This window comes from Silene latifolia, chromosome 11 (assembly GCF_048544455.1).
Source record: "Silene latifolia isolate original U9 population chromosome 11, ASM4854445v1, whole genome shotgun sequence".
Taxonomy (NCBI): Eukaryota; Viridiplantae; Streptophyta; class Magnoliopsida; order Caryophyllales; family Caryophyllaceae; genus Silene; species Silene latifolia.
The window spans coordinates 142,543,643-142,550,479 of NC_133536.1; positions in this window are offsets into that span (position 1 = coordinate 142,543,643).

The following is a 6,837-nucleotide window of genomic DNA, read 5'->3' on the forward strand; positions in this document are numbered from 1 at the left end:
ATTTCAAAAGATTGTAGCCAATGAGAACGGTACTGTACGAGTGAGTTTTTTAGGTTGTAGATAGAACGAGTTAAGTTTGAATCTCAAAACGAGTCAACCGATTACCATCAAGGATTCTTCTCGATTAAGGTCGCTCTATCACAAGCTCTTTAGAAACAGATGCACGCTCACCCAAGTTTGACAAATTGTTGAAATTACAAGTCCATCTAACTTTTCACATCTAACGGATTTGCAAAAGCGGTACTATCACTCAAGTATAGTGTTATAGCTTCATCTTAAGCACTCAACACAACCCCAAATTCTCCAAACCATATTATCAATAGACTTGTCAAATGTAAGACTTTCTCTACCCAAATAACCTTAATAGTCAACCAATATCAAGTTACAACGCTCATTCATCCGTGGTCATTAATGTCCTAAAGCATTTTCCTCAAAGCTCGCATCATTAAAGTTTACTCACTATCTAATCCTCAAGTAGCAAGGTTTTACTTATAACAACGCTTCATCACCTTATATTTCTAGTCTCCGATGCCATAGATTAAGGTCATATCCTTAAACCTAATAATAAGTATCAAACACTTTTCTACCAAGCCTCTAAGACACACTAGCACTAAAATTTCTCATTCTAGGCCAACTAGTCTCACAATGGGCACAATTCACAAGATGTTTCTCAAATTACCAACCTCATAAATCTAATGTGTCAAGTAGCTAAACGCTGGAATCTCCATAGCACGTCACACCACATTTTTCAATAATACAATCATTCACTACTAAGGGTTGAGACACAATTCCATACGCTTTCCTTAAAACCCAATTTATTTACCCAAAGTTGATACGAGTTGGATTCAAAGAATAGAACTCGTGTGAGTGCAGCGGAAAACCAACGAACTGAACAGTAGTCGAAACTCGAAACTGTCTGATTGTCGAGTTTTATGGGAAATGAACGTTTTTATGGACTGTTTGAAAGTGATTTGAGTTGGTAGCAGAAGTCTTAGAACAACAAACACACGACGAGATTCGAATGCACTAGGTGCAACCCAACCTAAACCATTATATTTGAAGCAATCAATTATCAAACTAAGGACTGATATTTGGCGAGTTAGACCTATAACTCGACAATGGTAATCTAAGCTCATGACCTATTGAGAATGATCGAGTAATTACTCAAAACGCGTTGAATAAAAACAATAGTAATGAACTGAACAGTCAGCTGAACTGTTCGATGTCAGATTCTGGAATAGTAACAATGGTTTTAAACGATAACAATGAAAGAACAAACAAGATCCGAACGTACTAGGTACGACCTGATCTGATTTGTAAGGATATTAGACAAACTAGATCTATAATTTGCCAATGAGGTTGATTGAACTCAAGACCTATTGAGAAACAATCTAGTTAGGCTCGAAACGCGTCGAAAACTAACTCAAATTAAACTTGGTATCTAAACTACACACTCAAATTAGAGAGAAAACACAAGTGTTTATCTTATTGTCTTTTTTTTTTCTTGGAAAATGCTTCATATCTTACAAGCTCACAACCAGACCTATAAATAACCTTCAACACGTCAGGAAACTGTTCAAAGCTAGTTAAGAGCAATTAAGAGGGCATTTACCCATGAGTTGTAACCGAAATAAACATTTAGAGGGGGTGTTAAGTGCTGTAACTATCGTAATTAACACCAACCATTACTACCATCATTTATGCAAAACATTAAGGGAAATAAATAAGGAAATAACTACTAATAAATAGCTGTGTATTTAATCCAAACATTGGATTTAAACACACATGCTCCCTTGAGCTAGAATATCCGTTAACCATGGCTGCTACGGACCTAGCATTGGCACCTGTGCCTAGCTTCACCAAGCCCCATCCAAGTGAGCTTCACTCGAACCAAGCATAATTATATCAAAAGTTAACATTACGCAAAAAAGAGGGGGTCTACAAGGTTTCCTGGGAAGAACAACAAGATACGAAGAAGAAATGTGCAGGAAAGATACAAAAGTAACTTCCAAGGTAAGGAAGGAGGAATTCGAAAGATAAATAAGTACCACGATAGAATGAATAAGGCAAGGTACACTATGAACGAGGAAAATCTTCGAGGAAGTAGAACACTCTTAAATTGGCCTAACACATTGATGCGTGCCTATTTCATATAATTATTCTATTCATTTGCACGCATTTCTATGCATTATTGAGTAGCGCATGCTACTATTCTCCCTGTTTTGGCTACTTTGGGCCGTGTTGTGTTTTATGCAGGTTATAGGTTCGAGTATGTGCAAATAAGCTAAAACACATCACTAAAGCTTTAAATCTTGGCCTTGGTACGAAATGAGCTTGGAAACCATCTTTTTGGATTCCTTAGTGAAGTAAGAAAGCTTATCGAGCAACAGAAAAGCTTCACATTACTAGTGCCTACTTTAAAGAGTCATAACTCGAGTTCTACAAATGATAATAAAATGATTCAAATTGGAGATGAAAGCTTGTCCTGTTAGCTTTCCAACGCCACCGAAGAAATGATGGCCGTTTGAAGTTCAGTGCGCATTGCAAGAACTGCGCGACGACAAAAAGTCGATCGACTGTTTCTCTTGGTCGATCGACTTATCTCCAGTTAGGTCGAAATCTGCTTTATAATTTCAGCCCATTAGTTTATTGATTAATAATTTACTCCTCTTGTTATTTAAGGGGGACTTCTTAAACATTATTAGATTATCTTTTCATACTGTAAAAACTCCCCTTTACGTTTCTTTTGTTCTAGACTTTTGGGATCTGAAAACTTGTAATCTTTCTTTTCCTTTCATTCGTTAATCCAATTTACTCTTGTTCTTCTTTTATACCTTCTTCTTGTCTTCTCTTTTCTCTTTTAATCTCGTTTATTTCATGCTTATTTATTCTTGTCAATTGCTTATCATCTTTGAATCAATCGTCATATTTTCTATTGTTATCATAGATTTAAATATGCGTAGCTAAATTTCTTTTGCTAGGATTTAGGGGAGCCATGATAATAAGACGGTCTTAATTAGGTGATTTGATCTGGCATATATTTGAACCTGTATTGTTAATTGTAGCAATTAATAGCACTTAATTAGTTAAGTCGACGTAATTGATTATTTGAACCGGTAAACTACGACCTAGATCGAGAGATTGGAGAGAGTTAGACCCGCTGCAAACAATAGAATATCCTCATTAGAGCGAGAGCTATATTAGTATTCTAGGGCGAATAGCGGACCGAGAGGACCTTTTCACTACCCTGCAGACCGTTTTATGACTGACCATTGACCCTAGACTTGACCGTTGCATTTTCATGGTGACCCGATGTCCTAGTCTTTTCTCTTATTATTTGAATTTTATATTTTTTACGCTTTATTTATCGTTCTTTTGCTGCTTTAGTTAGTAAACAAACTAATCAACCCCCCCCCCCCCCCCAATTTGTGACTTAGACAGATGTAGATTTTGCAAATAGAACACAATTGTCTCCCTGCGGATACGATCCCGACTTCCTCTACTGCATTAGTTTAGGCCAGTTGGTTTATCTTTGATAGGTGTGCGATTTAGCCTAACAAATTTTGGCGCCGTTGCCGGGGAGACAATTTTTTTTTTTCTGTTTGTTAATTTTAGATTGTCTTTTGTCTCAGGGAACTTCAGTTCCTTGAGACCGTTCTAATGATTTTCATCCAGTTTCCATAGGGTGAAGATGAGAACTTCCACAATTACATGCATAGATGGAATGATTGGATTCGTTCTCATAACTACAAAGGCAAACTCTCACGGCTTACTATGTGCCTTACCATCATAAGAGGTATGAACAAACAAACCCAAGCATATATTGACTCCATAGGTAAGGGAGATTATGGTAATAAGAATATTGAAGATGTCCTTTCTTTCTTTAAATGGCTTGCTCTTGAATGCATTAAACCCACTTTCTCATTTCAGTCAGACATGGATGAGGGCATGGGTGAGACCATATAAGCCGTTTTAAAGAATGAAAAAGATATTGACGAAAACATAGAGGATGACACCATATGCTCAATTGATAACCCCTTTTTTGAGGATAATCTTAAACCCCTCTATGACAATTTTACAGACAGTGAGCCACGTGAGGAAGACTTGACGGATCCTCTAGAGAACCCCTTTTGTGATGAGTCTTGCGATAAGGAGAGCGAGGATGTGCGATTTGAAGGTCTTGAGGTCAAATGGGACACATATGACGATATAATTGATGAGCTTATTATGGGAGACCTCGTTGACACAATTGACTTTACCACCCCTTGTATTTGGGATGACTACCCACCTTCTCCTACTACGCATTTGACTCCCCCGCTTCACATAGAAATCCCGTCTAAGCATGAATTTTCTACTCGCTTGCTTTCGATGTTAAATGCTTTAGTGCTCCATAATTTTCCCTGTCCCTTTGACATTAGTAGAGGTGGACCTCCCGACCCATATGAATTAGTGATGAAAAATACTAATATGTTGGTTGTCGCCGCGGGAGTTGGTTGTTTGTCTTCTGTGACCTATGATTGGAGCTTTGATGTTCCACCCTTAGCTAATGGGTGGAATAATTTGGTGGATTGTTACGAGACCTGTCAAAGGGAGTTCAACAAGCTGAGACGGTTTTTAACTTTGTTTTTATACGCTCCTATTATATGTTGGTGCTACTTATGCTTTTGTGTAGCACATGCGCAGATTTTCGACCGACTTTTGAGAGCTCCGAGTTGTTTTGATTATGCACATTTGTGGGTAATTATTTGGTAAGCTAAGCAAGGTCGCGCGGAACCTATCTGAAACTAGCGCTGACCGGGAGGCAACCCGGGTTGTATGACCTCCCCTTGTTGTTGGCTGGTGTGGGGAGGTCCGTATTGTATAAATCTGTAAGATTGCTTTCATCTGCTTTATTTCATTTGCATTCATCTTGTTCGTATATCCCTTTCCCCTACATGTTAATGCTATTGTTGTTTGCTAAACAGAATGAGGGAATTGTGTGATTTGGTTTGGGGAGGGTATACATATGTCTATGTTGCATCCATATGCATATTTCTTGCATTTCTGCATAGCATTTATAAAAAAAACACAAAAAATTGAAAAATTTGAAAAAAATACAAAAACATGTTTTATTTTGCATATTAGGTCGAGTCGGAACGGTTAGGTAACAATGATGAAACCGCGTCTATGTTTTTATCTCTTGCCTAAGCCTTGCATTGCCAATGCCTTTTATGTACAATCATTGCATAGTCTACGAGTTTTTGATTAACTTTACTGAATGAATAGACTTGACTTAATATCGGCAACCTACTCAAATTGATGACATTCATGATCAGTTTCATTTAGGATGTGAGTAGTAATCCTTATAAGACATGTAACATCAAATTGCATATGCATGACAGTTGTCTCTTAGTACATGTATGCATTCGGGTTAGTGGCGGTGTCACATGTGGAGAGGCATCCTTTTTTTTCTATTTTTACCCTTGAGCCTTACAATAGCCAAATTGACTTGTTTTGCCCCAATTGTTAACTACATTCCTATATAGCCTACCCTAGTCAACCTAGTACGATTAATATTTTTGGGTATGTGTGTATTTGTCGATCTTGGCATTCTATTTTGTTATGAAGGGTCTGAAGAAGAAAATGAAAAATGAAAAAAAAAAGAAGTTGAATGAAAAAAAAAGGAAAAAAAAAACGTGAAGAATGAAAAAAAAGAGAAGAAAATAATAGAAAAAAAAAGAAATGAAGTTGAGAAAAAAAGATGGGAATTTCGTTACAGTCCTATATAGCTATTCCATATTATTTGAAGAGTATTTTCTGTTTTGGTGCGTGAGTTTTATGCCACATTCGGCATCGTTTTATTTTATATGGTTGGGTTGTTGAGCGGGATTTGTTACTATTGGCTTTGTTTGGTACTAGTTTGGCTCTTACCTCCACTTTTCCAAATCTTTTTTTCCCCTTTTTACCCAATTACCTCACTTCACCATATTTGTAAGTCCTCGGCATGTGACTTGGTCCTGTTTGGTTGGAATGCATATGTACGGTCGGTAGAGATAATTATCATGTTAGACTGCATGCATGTTTTTATAGGTTGCAGTTAGGTGAGTGTCTTATTTCCTTCTTGTCCTACAATGAATAATCTCACCATGTTCTTTAACGAGTGATGATCGACCCGTGAGAGTCCGATATATACAAGTCTTGCAAGGTCGAAGGTTTGGTAGTTGTTTCATTAGTCTAACTCGTTTGCAATTGATTTTGTATATTGGTTTTGGTTGCTTGCATTAAATTGGTTTGGGCGTATAAGCATAGTTAGCTCTGAGATTGTCTACCGTTCCATTAGTTGTTTCTGTCCTTAGTTTTTGCTTGCTTGGGGACAAGCAAGATTTTGGTTTGGGGAGGTTTGATGCGTGCCTATTTCATACAATTATTCTATTCATTTGCACGCATTTCTATGCATTATTGAGTAGCGTAAGCTATTATTCTCCCTTGTTTTGGCTACTTTGGGCCGTGTTGTGTTTTATGCAGGTTATAGGTTCGAGTTGTTAGAAATCTATATATCATTTCTTAACATATTCATATATGTGATGAATTAATTTAGTCATAAAATTAAATACAAATCTTATGCATGCAAACATAAGTGAATATAGAGAAGAAATCGTTTTCTCACCATATGATTTTCGGATTAAAAGGGCACCAACAAGATCTCCTTCTTGTTAGTTCTTGAGCATTCCAAATAATGGATGAACAAAGGATTCAAGTATAGAATCCCTGCCAAGGAATAATACCCAAGGTAATCTCTTAATAAAATTAATATTATTGATACTAGAACAATATTAATTTGAATAAAATTGACCCAAA